General features: G+C 39.5%; 1 protein-coding gene across 5 annotated transcripts in view; it reads left to right on the top strand.

The window, feature by feature from the left end:
- LOC119046947 (cAMP-specific 3',5'-cyclic phosphodiesterase 4D-like) overlaps positions 1-16,683 on the top strand; it is a 511,811-nt gene that overhangs the window by 105,968 nt on the left and 389,160 nt on the right. Inside the window, exon 3 of one of the 5 annotated variants that reach the window (XM_053657213.1) lies at positions 5,454-5,568. The exons of the other annotated variants lie outside the window; for them this stretch is intronic. The gene's annotated coding sequence lies outside the window, so the exon portion shown is untranslated. The remainder of the gene's footprint in view (positions 1-5,453; positions 5,569-16,683) is intronic. 5 annotated transcript variants of the gene reach the window in all.

The raw sequence follows: 16,683 nt of genomic DNA, 5'->3' as shown, positions 1-16,683 counted from the left end.
CAGATCCTCTGACACCTGTCAGCCTGCACTATCTCTGGGTCTGTTTCTATTTTGTTCGTTAGTTTATTTTGTTCATTAGATTCCACATACGGGTGAAAAGAATTCTCAGTCAGGCTCGGAATAACAGCTTTAAGACAGATAAAACCACTGTGTGTATTGTTAACAACATGCTGCTCTTCTTTTTCTTTTTCCTAATTTAACATTTTACTTAGGCTCCTATTTTGTGTCACCGGGGTTAGGTTCTTAGGTTACTGAGGCAATAAACACAAGCAAAGAAAAATCAGTGTCATGCATGCTAAGGAATTAACTCCAGTACCAGTGAGATGCTGAACAGCAGGACAGCTGTGATGGACTGATGGTAAATTGAGTAGGTAAACTTTTACATTCTTAGGTTTAGAATCCTAGTGTTAGAAGCAGAGTGTGGAGCTAATTGGCCTGTGGCTGGAAAGAGAGACTTGGCTTCGAATTATAGAGAGGGTAAAGTTTGATCAACCCAAAGCATGGCCCCTTCACGAGTGGGAAAATGCAAGGGCATCTGCGTTGTCATGAAGTAGTCTTGTTACTTTAATAAAATATCAGTGTGTTAGCGACATTTTGGGATCACTGTCATGAACATGACACAACTATTCATGCTCCACATTTATGGGCTCCAAGACTGCTCTGAAGTTCCTTCACATACAACTTGGCAATCATAGCTTGCCCAGTGGGCAAAACATTTCAGTCTTATAGAAGTGAAAGCATTTTAGCACTATTTTCCAGTCTGAGCAGACTTTCTGGAAGCAGGTCAAAATAAGACATAATGTTGTTCCCACTGTGTATTCAGTATTAAAAAAAAAGACATAGTTCCTATGAAGCAAATCGTCCTTTTCAGGAATGGCTTTTCCTCTATAGTCTTATAAGATGCTTATAAGATGCTATTAAGTAACATATTTTGCTTTGCTTTTGTCCTTTGGATTTGAATGCATTTCCCCCCTCTTTTCAGAATGATCAATAGTCATCTAATCATAATTTAGAGGGATTTGTGTCCTCCAGACTTTCCTTTGATGGGGAGTAATGTACTGTATATTGATGAGCATGACAGATTCCCTCCAAGATAATCCTTTGTAGTTGGGTGGCCTAGGTCTCCACAGGGTTTGGCGAGTAGATTCTGAGCGTTTTGTTAAAGAAGTTCATCATGAGACTTTTGATTAAGCTGTCAGGTCATTTTTCCTGTAGGCCTGAGTTGGACCCCTGACTTCTGTGGCTGGTGAACAAGATTGGGTTAGATTGTGAAGCTGCTAGCTTTCTTTCAATGCTCTATAGATTATATTTCTTTAAAGTGGTGAAAGTAGAACAGTTTTTCAATTCATTGATGTTGGAATTTACAGGCCTTCACGAGAAAACTGTTTTGTTTTGCTTTGCCATGGAATGTTATAATGCTAGCTATGAGTTGTTTGTATTTTAGAGGCTTTTTTTTGTGAACTGAAGGAAAACCTGTAGCAGCACTTAGGGAAATCAGGAATTGTGGCTCAATGGTATTTTTCAAGGGAAGGAAGCCTTGATAATAGTGCTGAGGGCTATGGTACATAGAATAATGCCCCCCCCCCATGCTTCCACATATCTAAGTTTCTGATCCCTGGAGCCTGCGAATATATTACCTGAGAAGGGGTAAATTAAGTGTGCAGATGGAGTTAAGGTTGCCAATCAGCTGACTCTGAGATGGGGAGATTATACTGGGTTATCTGGGTGGGCTCAGTGTAATCATAGGGTCATTAAGAGTGGAAAAGGGAGACAGTTGAGTAAGTGTCAGAATGACGCAGCCTGAGAAATACTCAACCTGCCTTTGTCATCTTTGAAGATGGAGAAAGTGGGCCATGAGGCAGAGAAGAAGGGTTGCCTCTAGAAGCTAGAAAAGGCAAGAAAGTGGATTTTCTTCTGGAATCTCCAGAAAGGAATGCAGCTCTGACAATTTCAGTTTAGACCAATGAGACCCATTCTAGACCTTTGATGCCCATAACTATAAGCCAATACATTCGTACTATTTTAAGTCACCCAAGTTTTTGATAATTTGTTGTATAATGGCAAATTAATGAGGCCTGACAAACGCAAGTTGTAAAAATCTGGAGAATAGGGGGTCTTTATCTGTAAAAGAAACAATGTTCAATACATTTACAGGTGTTCTGTAAATCCTGGGCAATTAGTCATTTAGTTCAATAGAAATCTAGGGAAGAAGTAGAAGAATAAAGTAACTTTCAAGGGAGGTGGTATAAATGAGGGACACTGGCCTGGTGGCAGAGAATAGGGAGGGGAAGGGAGTGTGGTAGACCCGGGGGTTTAGGGCCAGACATGGGAGGGCAGAGGCTGCTCAGCTTCCGGTGACTGTTGCCATGGGGAATATGAGCACTCCTGTTAGAGCTCCCAGGCATTGAACCAGGGATTTTAAGCACATTATCCTTTAATTCTCTGGACAGTTTCATGAGGTAAGCAATCATCTCATTTTTCAGGTGAGAAACTTGAGTCCAAGAGAGGTCAGGTAACTTGCGCAGATAGAAGGTAACTGACAAAGGAAATCGAAAAGAACCCTCCCCTCCCCGCCCCAGTGGCTAACAGTTTTAGAGAGAAGGAGGAACAATCCTTTGTCTGGGGTGGGAGAGAGGAATGAAATGGAAAGAACTGCAAGGGAACATGCAGGTGCTCACACTGCAGGGGCTTGTCTTTCCTGGTGGAAGTGGGAGGTAATGTTATTTTGTAAGCTTAGGGAGGAAGGTGTCAGATTGGCTGCTTCAGGAGAGAATGTGCTTGCCACCAAAGTGGCCAGAATAGGATACTGAGATATGGCGTGGAAATGATTGGTGGGCAGTGACAGAGGCCAACACGCAAGATGGCTGTGAGTGGAACAAGAAGTGTATACACCCTTTGTTCTGATGGAGCATCCTTTATAAGTGGTGATCAGAGAAGAACTGAAGGACCTATTGGCTTGGTGAAAGTTGAAAGGATCAGAAAACTGGGTGTCTGAACTTCATCAGTCTCTAGGAAATTCGAATTAAATTCATGGTACCATACTGATGCTGTACCTCATCCATCAAAATGACTAAATGAAAACAACTGATGTTATATGTAATAACTGATAGCTTAGCATTTCCATTCCTAGGTATATGCCCAGAAAAAAAGATATACATCTGAGTATCAAAAGATAGGTGCAAAAATGCTCCAAATAATCTTATCTGTAATGGTGAGAAATAAAAACAACTCACTAATTTGTGGTCAAGTCACAAAATGAAATGCTCTATAGCAATAATGAAGAATGGGGTATAGTTGCACGATATGGATGAATCTTTAAAATATGAGGTTGAGAAAAGAAGCCAGACACCAGGCAGTTCATACTGTATGGCTTCATTCCTATAAAGCTAGAAATAGACCTTTGGTAGTAGCATTCAGGACCATGGTTAACTTTCCAGGACGGAGATGACTGAGATGGGACATAAGGGGGCTTCTAGGCTGCTGCAATATTCTAATTTAAGAATTTTGTTGTATAGATGTAAAAATTCACTGCCCTTTTCTGTGCATATGTTGTATTTCAAAAGTGTTAAGGACAAAATAAAGTGAGGCCTGGGTGGAGGACTAGTGTCATGACAGGAGGTATTGAAATTGTTGACAAGTGCAGCTGGGAGAAAGGATTGAATTATTGAACATGTCCCAGTTGTAGTGGTTGTGAGGGGCTGGGGAGATTATGGACACAGAGTTTTGTAATGGGAGAGGTACCTGATGCAAAGTGACAACTTACTATGACAAAGTTGGCTCTGTAGCTGTTGTGGGATTGAAGATACAATATAGCATCAGCATGGTGGCTATATCAAATCCTGTTTTATAAGTGAGCAAAGGCCATTACCATAATACAACATGGGAAAGAGTTGGTTGTTTAAGGTATATACAGAGGAGACCCCCATAGCTCATTTCTTGACCTTGTTTAACTTTTGCCTTTTAACTAAGTACTAGAACTCTGTACAGGGAAATGGAAGGTTACATTATCTTATTAAGTAAATTATATGCAATGTAAACAAAGCTTTGGATATATCTGTGAGCTTGAACCTCACTTTTCTTGGTCTGTTGTCTCCTAGCAAGAGAAATACAGCAGTTAGATGATATTGTAAACAGTTAAGTTCTCTGCATGACTTTGAAAGGAGGGAAGCAATTTATTTTTATGTATTCACTGAATACATACTTTTTTTCTTTCCCAGAAAACTAGATTTGCAATCTTCATCTTAATAATGCCTTTTTATTCACTAGGTATCTTGGTTAAAATAGAAAGGCCATATGTCTTATGAATCAAAGGTTAAGGAAATGTTCTTAAATAATTACATTAATTTTCAAGATTGCTTTTCAAATATCATGGCTGGCTTACTCTTAGCAGTTATTATTAATGAAAACGGTGGACAGTTAAGGTCAGGGTTACATTTTCTTTCCTCTTATTGCTTCCTTCTCTTCTGTGTTGATTTGTATTCTGTCCTTCCTTATATATTGCTCATCTCTTAAGTTTCATGAAGACAATTTCTAAATAACTTTTATTTATAATTTTCCCATAGTTCCAGAGATTCTGTTGAATATAGTCTGACGTATTATTATGGTACCTCTGATGGACTGTAAATAATCCATTATATAGTACATACTTAAAGGGACCTTATAATTAATTATGCTGGGACCTTTTGAGAATTAAAAGGGATGTTATTAATAATTATGCCAGGCAACAGGTGTGAACTGTCTTGGGCCAGCCGGGGTGCATGATTGCTCTACCCAGAGCTCTCCTGGCAGGAATAAGCCTTGTTCTCCTAGGGATGCTGCCTCCTGGGCCCCCCACCCTGAACTGAGTGGACTAATGAACTCAGGCATTAACCCAGCTCATCTCTCTCTCTTGAGATGAGAACCATAAGGACTAATTATAAACAATATCAATGCTACTACATGACTAGTTTTGGATATTACTTTTCAATTCCTCCCTATTGAAATCCTGATGAAAACCTATAATAAAACATCACGAATAGAATAGCCTCTACTTGTTTCTAGCTTGCTTTTTCTTTTTTGTTTCTCTGACTTTTCATCTTTCAGAGCATTATGACAAAGAACAAACAACTCTCAGTCTTATTAAACATAGGACTTTAAAAAACATGACAAGGGTAAGAAGACCCTTTTGTATTTGTTAGTTTGTTTGCTACTTCTCATTTGTCACTGGGCCCCCATGCGAGTCCTGCATTCCCCTGCCTTGGCTCTCAGGTTAGCTGACTCTTCAGCCAACTCACTCTTCAGTCTGTGCACTCTGTTCTCATAGGTGGGAATCACTGGGAATCTAAGGGCGTAATCTTATCCTGTTCTCCTGTGGGTTCTGAAGTCACATGAGGATCAGAATCTCTTCTTTAATACTGGTGGCATCTTCATTACGAGGCTGGGCCCACGGGCTTTTTACCATTTCCTCTCCATAGTGACTTACCTTCTTGGAGACCAGCAAAGCAGCTGGGCCTGCTCCTGTGGCTTTAACAAGGAGGACAGAAGAACATCTGTGATTTCAGCATCAGGATTTCAGTTCAAGATGGAAGGGTGAGTGAAAAAGAAGCAGGGAGGGAGAATTATACAGCTAGAAGGAGAAAGAAAAAACAGAGAGAGGGAAGAGAGCAGAGGAAAGAGAGGAAAATGGTAAGGGGTAGAGTGAATTCAAGCAACCAAAATAGGAAGAGGGAGAAGGAGAGGGAGGGAGGGACCCCTTGCCCTGTGTCCTGTCACCCCCCAGCACAGGTCGTGATGTTCTCTGTAAAACTCCATAAAGTACCTCCTGAGACTGGAACTGCTAGAATGTTCCTGTTCAACTGTTTCACGTGCAGTGTCCTAGGGGCCACAGGGAGAACCCTGGACAGCCACAGCATCTTTCCAACACTGTCACTGAGGAATGTAAGGCAGCATCCTTGTCACCTGTGAATTGCATTCTGTCTTTCCCTATATACATCACCTCTCAGTCTGCAGGAGAAGGGTACAACACTTTATAGTTTAGATAAAGAAAACTTTATTATTATTGTTTTTATTTTATAAAAGGGAAAACTGCATAAGCATAATGAGTACCATTCTTTAAACTATTTGCAAATATTTTATCCTTGAATCAAATCAGGAAATGGTAGAGGATCAAAGATATTTTGAAAAAGCAAAATGAATTTTTTCCCATTTTCTTTCATTCCCATCATCTATAAGATCTGAAAAAGAACTCTCAGTAATGAAATACATAATTCAAAAGTGCTTTATTTGGACAGGGCAAGACTTCTCTGATCATCCTTTTAAGGCAGGGCAGGGCAGCTGTTCTAGTCCAGGTGGAACCATGAGGTCATGTGGAGGCTGGGGCTCAGCCCTGGTGATTCCTCCAGAAAAATCAAAGGGGCACTTGGCATGTGTACTTCCAAAGGGCTAGGAAAAATAGCACAGAACATTGTAATGAATAACACAATGACCCAAGGCATCGGGACTCCCACTGAAAGCCCAGAGTAACCAGGTTCTAGGAGGGAGAATAAACACAAGATTGAACAGTGAGATAGGACAAGAGAAGTTTCAGGTGAGACTGGCAACACTTGTGGAACCTCATTCTATTAAAGAGTAAGAAAGATGACCTGGACTAGGTTATTTAGGATGGAAAAAAAAAAGAAAATGTAATTTCAAAGTTTCCATTTGGTACAGAATTCTTATCAATGCAATGATTTTTATAAATTACTTTTAGCCCCAACACAGAAGGAATTGGTTTTCTAAATAGACCGGGAATTGACCCATTGCAGGACATATCCATCAGGACAGAATGCTCTCCAAAATTAGGTAGCGTGACTTGGGCTTGGATTTAATTTTCAGCTCTCTTGGTCTGGTGTGGCATTCACTGATTTCTCTTTTACAAAGGTTCTAGAATCTGTTTCATCTGAGAGATTAAAAAACTGGCCTGTCAATAAAAAAAGCACTGAAGTCTTCAAGTTCCTTTAATCTCTTAACTTGCCAGGCACACCTTTCTGGTTGAATTTCATGTGCATGTTGATTTTATTTGTGTTTTGTTTGAAGTCTGCTTCCAGGACTGTGGTGCTGCATACACTTGTGCAGACTATCCACTGCCCAAGTGGTTGGGCTGCAGGTGGTGACAGTGGAAAGGCAGTCATACCCTGAGTGCCAAGCTGTGTCATATGGTGTGGATCTATGTCAAGCCAGAGGAAGGGGCACTCTTTGCTCTTCTCCACAAAGGTGCCATATGGGCTAGCAAGTGGCCTGGATTGCCCCCATGATCTCCTATTTTGTTGAAGAACAGGCTGACATGATAAGATCTAGAGTTCTGAAAGTGGCTAGATTCTTAGATGACCTCAATTATTTAAGTCTACTACTCAGTTTGTTTAATCTGAAGAACTCAATGTTCTAATTTTTAGGAGGCCTTGGAACCTCAGCATGGTTGGTACAAAAGACTGCTTTCTTTAAAATTTCAGGGAAACTTAATAATTTGGGGCTTGATCCGTGTCTTTTTTACCAAAGAGAGTTTGCACCGGTCAGGCAGGTGTTGTAAGTAAATGATGCGGGGAGGGATTACAAAGCAATAGATTGTGGTGGAGATTGGCCAATAGAGCATTTCCCCGTCTATTAGAAGTGGCTACTACTCAGACTCAGGAGATTGTTTTCTCACAAAAAAGCAAACATCCACCTCCAGAGACTTTAGATCTTTATTTTTTTTCCCCAAAAGAAGCTAGAAATCAAGATGTGAAATCTCCTGATCTTAAAGTACTGACAGCAAATTCAAATGTTTAAAAAGCAATATGCAAACATTATGAAACTTGCCCCCACGTGCTGCATGCCAAATGAGGTAAAGCGAATGGGTTATTAGAGGTGTTGGGTGTCAGTTTGTGACCTCTGCCTCTGTGGGATAGATGTGCACCTGTAGAAGGGTGTCCTGTACTATCTTATAATCTAGTAGGAAGCTTTTCTACTTTTAATGAGCTTTAAAGTAAAGGTATCATCCATTTATCCCTCTACCTTTTGGAGGATAGACCGGTTATAACACTTGGATGATACAGAGTAAACAACGTTGATGGGTGTTTTAAAAAATAATTATTAACCCAAGTATTTTCTGATTATCTGAAGCAAGTCTATCAAAGAAGTTGAGGCTTGGCAGTGAAAACTGAGGGATGGGAAAGAAACAGTTCTGCTTTTTGGGAATAGAGCCATTCTGTGTTTATTGGTTTAGAGAGTAGGGATTTTAAAGCAGCCACTTTAATCTACATTTCTAAGAAGAAATAGGAAACTTCTTGACAGAAATATCACCTGTTTTAATCGTTGAGCACCAGTGGTACTCTGCCAAGTTGAAAGCAAATTTGGGAAAATTTAATCAAGCTGGCATGTCACAGAACTGGCACAAGCATGGTTCATCAATTTTATCTTTTTACTGGAGGAAAATAAAAGACATTTCCTGATTTCAAGGCAGAAAACCTTTTAAGGTTTTATGAAAAACTGTAAGGATCAGAATGAAACATTACAAATTGAATAATATTTTATGATGTGTTTAATGTTTTATATTTTATGTTTTTGTACAAATAATTTAATCTTGTACAATACAACTGATTATTTTTTCATAACCTTCTAAGGAAATTCTGTGCAGGCCCATTTTGTGCTAGACCAGGGATGATAAAACACACTGTGGCCCTGGCTTCAGATTTTCCCCTCTTGTTCACCCTGCACACAGAAGCTGACTGTCACCTTCTGCAAGAGCCTGGCTTGGGTAACACACAGCGCTGGCGGAGAAAGAATTCAGGAAGGAGCTCAAAAGGACACCCCAAGTTGGGTGGCCTTTCTGAAAAGGCTGGTGCATATTCCTTCTGGGTCTGTTGGGTTCCAGCAAATGTGGGCCTTGGGGCCCTAATGAGAAGCAGGAATTCAGGAATTATCTGCCACAGACTTGGGGAAGATCCCCATCCTTCCCTGTAGAACTGGTAGGACTAGCATTACATTATGAAAGTTGAGAAGTTTGACAAATTTTGTTAGATGTTTGGATAGATATTTGCATATCTACAACATAATGTCACTTTTGTACTTACTATTCTCCAGTGGCATCTCATTGGATTTGGAATAAAATCCAGGATATTTACCTTGAATTACGTGGCTCATCTTGAGTTGGCCTCTGCCTTACTCTTCTTGTACCTCATTTCCAGCTACTCTGGCTTTCCTTCTCTTCTTTAAATGTCTCAGCCATTTCTCACTTCAGGCTGTGTGTGAGACCTGCTGGTTCCTCTTTCTAGATGATTCTTTCCTCAGATCTTTGGGTCCTTTTCATTTGGGCTTTAACTCAAATATGACCTCCTTGGAGAGGTTTCCTTTGGTGACCTAATCCACCAGCACTCTCCACCACTCTTTCCATTTTTTCACACCTCTCATTTAAATTAATATTACTTGATATTTTTCTCTCTATTAAAAAGGAAGCCTCAGGAAAGTACAACCTTCTGTATTGTACTTTAGCACTATATTTATAGAATCAAAGACAATTGAATTACAACTTTCCCCTTTCAGTGGCTTTTCTTGCAGGCAGACTTATTCTTAATTGGAATATATTTTTACTATTTGACAGAGATGAGGGAAAACAAGGTTAGAGGGTGATGAGAAAGTGGAAATATATGGGAAAGATGAATTTGGCTAATGACTTGAGCAGTGAATCACGAGCATTGCTTTAAAACAAAACAAAAAAAAAAGAAGAAAAGAAAAGGAAGCAAACCCATAATGCTTGAAAGTCAGGCTCTAATATAACCTTACAGAAGATGCAGTTGTGTAAATCACACACACCCAAAGCTTCAGCTTCACAATTCTGGCATGAATGGGAAGCTGATGACATTTTGCAGAGCGTTAAATAAGCAAGTGGGCCTCAAGTTTGCTTTGCGCTTACCTGCATGACAGATAAATGTTTGTCCTCTAGACAGAGAAAAGATGCATTCAAGATAATAAGTAACCAGTGTTAGAGCCCATAGCGAGTGTCAGTTTTAAAAAAGGAGTCTTCCTCCCACCACCCTAAAACTCTGTGATGATCCAAGCAGTTGTTTGCAGATGGGTCACCTGGGACCAGGGACAATAGAATTAATCTTTTAAACATCAGACAGAAATAAAATAATATTCCTAATCTGTACCCTAAGACATGTTGGACAGGAGATGTTTGATGAAGGTGATGAACATTTACCTAATATAGAATATAATCCATTAAGATTTAACCCCCACCAATCATCATCTTTATTGTTACCATGTGGCAGAAAAATGTAAATATGTAATTATAGAAAAATGTAAATAGGAAAGTACAGATGGACATTCTCAGGTTCCCAAACAATGACTCATCTGACCCTCCTGTCATTTCCTGAAGACATGAAACAAAAGAAATCCAAACAGTTTTCTGTGCTTAAAAGACTTTTATTAATGCAAGTCCATAGCAGCAGATCAAACACAAGGGAGGGGGGACCATGACAACACTGTGGTCTATTTCACATTTCTGGAGCAGACCTCTAAAGTAATCTCATTGAGAACGTGTATTTCATTTCTGTAGGACATAAATTGCCTGCTCTTCTCTATTTCCGGCTCCGATTACAGTTTTCTGCAGGGAGCAGAATTTTAAATTCTTGTGGGATTAATAAGCAGATCCAAGTAAGGGTAGTAAATGGAAGATCAGGAGATAGTCTGGGATAAAGCTAAGTAAAATCAGAAACAGTGAATCAGGGCAATGACACGGACCTGGCTCACTGTTATATTATGGAAGCATCTGGGTCTTGGAGTTTTATTCAGTTTATCAGTTGGGATGGGCTAAAATGTGCTGCTGTAGTTAGTCAGAGTGCAGTCAGGGATTAAATAACAAAGATTTATTTCTCCCTCAGGCTGTGTGTTCACCGGGAGTCAGCTGGGTGCTCTGCCCATCATTGTCACTCAGGGACATAGGTTAATAGAGAAGCCAACATCTCACATGCAGGTGATTACCATGCTTGAAGGGAAGTGAACTCTAAAAAGCCTCACCCTTAAGTGGTTAAATGCTCTTCTACGGAAATGGCAGGAGACATTTCAACTCGAAACTCATTGAATAGAACTTCTGGCTTCACAAGAGGAATGAAAAGTGTTATTGTGATCAGAACTAATAACATTCACTTAATATTTTACTCCTTGTATTTGACACATATTGATTTATTAGAGTAGAGGGGGAAGGTTATCAGAGAAAGTATCATTTTCTCATTCAGAGTTACCATTGATTCATTGAATCATGATGTCTTTCCTTTATATAGTTTAGATCATTTAATTGATTAATTTCATAGATATCTTAAGTAACTGATTATTGGTTTACTGATTAGTGCATAGATCCTTGAATTCAGCCAACATTTCTGGAACACCTACTATGTGCTCAATCACTGTGCTAAATAGCATGTTGGATAACTTTGCTAAATTATCTCTCAGTCATCACTCAGACATAGGCACATTTCAGTTCAGGCAGAGATGGTTTTCTGTGAGGTTTACTCACTTTCTGGGCTATTGTTGAACACCTGAGATGTTTTCAAGGTACCTATTATTGGTTGTAGAGATGATGATGTTGCAACTTGATCTGTATCTTATAGTTCATTTCCTAAAATAATTTTTATTTAACTTGTAATTAAATTAGTCTGTGCTCATTGAGCATTTAGTCATGATGTCAGGATTGCCTCCTGAAACTCTCCATTCTGCACAGGTGGCCTGCCGAGTTGGGACACTTAAACATGGTTCAGTCCTGGTGATAACTGGAGCACAGACACCACCACACATGCAATATCTTCTTTGAGAAGACTGGATACCTCAGCACTGTCCCTATGAGATGACTAATGCACAGCTAGGGACAATGTTAGATATGGAGGAAGGTGCTTAATGTGAGTTTAATTAGGCATAAACCCTTAACTCCTATCTTCCACTTTCTGGTACCTTGGTTATTGAGGTTGGTCCCGCAGCTGTGTCTCCACCCAGCCTCAGGGATCCCTTCTGCTGACCACAATTCTCCACATTTTCCCCCTGATAAATAGCAGCTGTGCACTCAGTGACACATTTGTTTCATGCTGTTGTTTATTAACAGCAGATCTTCTGTGTGAGGATTGTGGCTACTTCTTGTAAAGTTGTGCACCCTTTCTTAGCTGTTTCCAAAAACAACTGCATTTCATTTGAGTGTGAAAGTTCTCTTTGTGATTTCCTCAGATTAATGCCATCAAGGAAGGCTGACTGGGTGAGGCTTCCTTCTGTACTGATCCAAATTTGCGTCTTCTGGCTAGTGTTTCACCTGTTTGTCTGAGAGAGAAAGGGACACGAGTACAATTTTGATACAGGGCATCAAAACCCCAAGTATGCTTTCCTTGATTTTCATGTGAGCAATTACACTTGCTTTTTTGCTTCAGTCCTCACCCTGCTCTCAGGTCACAGATTGAAACTACTGATAGCAGAACCTTGTCCCCTAGAAACAAACCACATCCAATTTTGCCCCTATTGGAACATTCCATTCACCCACTTGCTCTCAAATTAACTAAAGGTATTTGCAAAAGTGGAGAGGGTGAATATGAGGAATATGAGGAAAGAGGTGAATATGTCTTGTTAGATAAGAAAATATGTGACTATAAAGATGAGCAAAGGTGTGGGGTGTGTGTGTGTGTGTGTGTGTGTGTGTGTGTATGTACATGGGCAAGAGAGAGAATGGGTTCATATGACAAAGGCGATTTTTTACCAAATAATTCTATAATATTTGTGCATGGATAATGAGCACAAGACTAGCTTTGGGAAATATAAGCTGGTTTTCTATAAAGGCTAGAAGATATATTATTAGGTGTGTTTTACTGAAGGGTCATCCTTCTAACAGGTTTTGGACTAGTATTTTAAGAAGTCTTTAGGGACAATCAATTTTCTTCTTTGTTGTCCTTTCTAAGAATGGAATAAAAATAGGAAGTTCCATCCTTTTATTTGTTTTATCCATCTTTGCAGGAGAAAATCAGCTACTACTTCCTATAAGACTTCCCTTGAAACTAATTTTTTCAAGATGTCTTATTTTTATAACAATATTTTGTTTAGGCTACATTCTCAAAAATATTAGTCTGGGATAGTATTTTCCCTTATATACCTTTGAAATTCTGACTTTCCTAATTAATACCACATATGTCCCAGTTTTAACAGAATGAAAGCCACCCAAAGACAGAGGTTATGTCTTTACTCTCGTTATTCCCACATAGTATGTGTCCATCTGATGTCTTTTAAAAAATATTTATTTATCTTTAGAGGGGAAGGGAAGGAGAGAGGGAGAGAAATATCAATGTATGGTTGCCTCTCATGCATCCCCTGTTGGGAACTGGCCTGCAACCCAGGCATGTGCCCTGACTGGGAATCGAACCTCGATACTCTGGTTCGTAGGCTTGTGCTCAATCCACTGAGCTACACCAGCCAGGACCATCTGATGTCTTTTAATTGATTGATGGACTGAATGAAGACAGACCTAGGACTCCCAATAAGAAAAGACTAAATAAAAACCTGTTTCCATTTGCTCTTTTCTTCAGTGAGGAGATAACCTAAATATCACATATGATGCCATCTTATTTGCTAGTGGTTTGACTTTGCTTCTTGTTTATTTAAATGCAGGAAAAATATGTAGATATTACTTTTTGTCATATCTCAAAGCTGAACTTGAATGACACATTTTATTAAATAATGTGCAAAATTAATGCTATGTGCAAAATTATGTGCTGAGCAGCTTTTGCATGTTGCTTGGGTAAATTTGGGGGCTAATCTAGAAGGCTCAGGCCCTGGAATGGCAGGTGCATGCCACGGTGGTGACGTGGGTTGGAGGAGATGGATGCGAAGTGTCTACTGAATTCACTGTGCCAACAGTGGCGCTTGGTACCACCCAGGGAGTACTCTGTTAGAATATGATATTTTCTTGGCTCAACATAATATGCCATAATGTGTCTGATACAGTCAGCCAAAGCATGACCATTTATCAGTGTCTCTGCCAGCTACCAGGGCTGACTAAGAGAACCAAAAGCCAAATGCAGTGATTAAAAAGACTAGAGAAGTAAAAGACAAAAGAATGAGGAAAAAACTGCCAGGAATCCAAGTTTCTCGTAGTTATCTGTCTTGTTTCCTTAGAATCAGTAGTATGGGAACTTCTTCTGTAATCCGTCTTCTCTGTGAGTATAGGGCTACTCATTCCTGAATCTTCCCACTGCTGATCACATCAGTCATTGGGAAGCAGACAAGGGACCACCACAATGTACTAGAGTAGAAATGAACAGGCTTTATTGGTAGACTGCCTGGGTTCAGATCCTCTGCTCTACTGCTTACTAGGCAGGAAATGACTCACCTTTGGTGGTCCACTTGTTTTTAATCTCTACAATGGAGAAAGTAGTGAAAATATTATTTTATAGGGTTATGGTGAAGATTAAGTGAAATAATACATATTTCTTGGCTAGCACATTGGTGTTACTAATAATGGCAGAGTCAGGAAGACTACTTATGAATGGTAAATAAAGGTGTATTTCACATTTTTATGTGATCCACCACCTGGGTTCAGTATATAAGGGCATACCAGAAATACAAGTTGAAGAAAAGTATATTATTACTGTTATTTGTATTGTTATTATCTATAGCAATATTATTACCAAGGAGAGTAAAAATATTTCTGTATACATCATGAATCAAAGCTCTCAATCCCTGGTGCTTCAGTTTTTAAAATGTTTTTGTTCTTATCTCAATGCTACCGAGTGGTAGCCACAGTTAAATAACAAGGCTCTGGTAAAATCTCTAGGTAGAGAGGCATATAAAATTCTTACTCTTTGAAATGTAATTGCTTTGGCATAAAAATGAGAATGAAACTTTAGTTCCAGGATGATATAATTTTTTAATGAACTGAAATCGCAGTTAATAGAACATTGAATACAAAGATTAGTGAATAGGAAAGGAAGGCATGGCATGGATTATTCATAATAGGTGTTAAAAGAGCAATAGTGAAGTTTTATTTTTACAAAGATAACTGAGAAAAATAAGCTGGGCAGTTTAAAAATGAATTCACTGCACAGCTTGATCCTGCATCCATAAATATAATGAGGTTCCAACATACTGTTTTTGAGGTGTATGAGAAGAGCCCACTTATATGAACTGGGGTTTCTGTGGGGCACGGGCATGAGGATGGTGAGCTCCTGGGACCCCATCTAACCCATGGGAGCGCTCCCCTGCCTCTCATTGCAATGATCCCCATCTTTTCTTGTGTTGCTGAAACACATCTGTCTTCTGGTGCCCTCTCTCTGCCCTCTCTGCCTGTTTTCCACTGGGGCTGAAGCTCTGCTTTTCTCTATTTCTACCTGTAGTGGCTGTGTTTTTTAAAAATCAAACTCATTTTTTTTTCTGACTTGTAAAAACATTACCAGTGAATTTATGGCATTGGCACTGGTAGCTGTGTTGCTGGACAGGAGTTTCTAGTTCCTCAGCTTCGAGCCGGGTGAACAGCAGTGCACTAGAGCTTACGGACATTGACGGTGTGGTCGGGCATCACACTCCAACCTGCCAATGTCCTTGTTTCTTGCCTCTCCAAGCCGTGGGAGTCCCTGGTAATGCATACTTTTAATCAAGCAAGTCCAGTGAATGCTAAGTCCAACAGATTTAATGTTGAGGTAGCAACAATATCAACACCCTTTATTCAGTCATTCATTATTATTCACTCATTTCTTCAATAATGTTTATTTCTTTAGTAAGTGATGAGAGATTAAAGTGGGGGAAAAAAGAGGAAAAACTAGCAAATTTCTCGTAAGGAAAGTAGACGTTAGAAGAAGGTAGAAGCCATAGCAAATGGCTTCAAGAGGGTATTTTAAAATCAGAGGTACATTTTGGAATATCCAGAGTGAAATAAAATACTTAGGAAAATTATTGTTCAAATATGCATATGCAGACAAGTGATATCATTATTTGGATTTTAAAAAATGTATACATTACATAAAAATAACTGTAGCTAAAGGCAGTCTTATTCTAATGTAAGAAATGAAAAAAATGACACTTGAAGAAAAGCATTGACAGTCTTCATTAGGTGTTACAGTTTTGAGTGTCCATCCTTATAATAAAATGTTAAGGGTAATTATTTGGCCCACTCAATAAGCGAAGCTGCAGAGAATGTAATAATCACTCCTTCTTTTTAGTGAGAACAATGTTAATCTCAATGGAATGTAATTCAAGGTCCGGAGGGTAGATAGAAGGGCAACTCTAGATTTATGAGACTTACACGTGGCCCTGAGGTCTCCTGACAAGTTCATTATAGCTCCTTCACCCTCTTCGGGGTGTTCCCAGGACCTCTCTTAAAGCTCCGCTTAGTACCTGACTTGGGGGAAGGTGGGAATGGGAAGACGGACTTTATTTTAGAATTCCTCTGAATTGAAAACCAAGTTAGAGGTAGGGATAAACACCAGGGGAGGAAAAGTAGTAGAATAAAAGATATTTCCTGGTCTGGATAATTTTTTTCCCTGGGCTAATATAAGGAGCTTGGAGCCAACCTGAATTCCAAGGAGTTGAGGTACCTGTGCTTTGACTTTTATGAGTCCATGGGCCTCTGCCAAGGGACTCTTGGGAGAGTGGATTATTATCATACAGCTAGTTCAGTGTGCATCCAGATATCTTTGCTGGTAATGTAAACGTTTGCCCATGAATGCTATA

This window comes from Artibeus jamaicensis, unplaced genomic scaffold, assembly GCF_021234435.1.
Source record: "Artibeus jamaicensis isolate MK-2021 breed Jamaican fruit bat unplaced genomic scaffold, CSHL_Jam_final scaffold_369, whole genome shotgun sequence".
Lineage (NCBI taxonomy): Eukaryota > Metazoa > Chordata > Mammalia > Chiroptera > Phyllostomidae > Artibeus > Artibeus jamaicensis.
The sequence above is the reverse complement of the archived record's forward strand: the minus strand, read 5'-3'. Positions and strand labels throughout refer to the sequence as shown.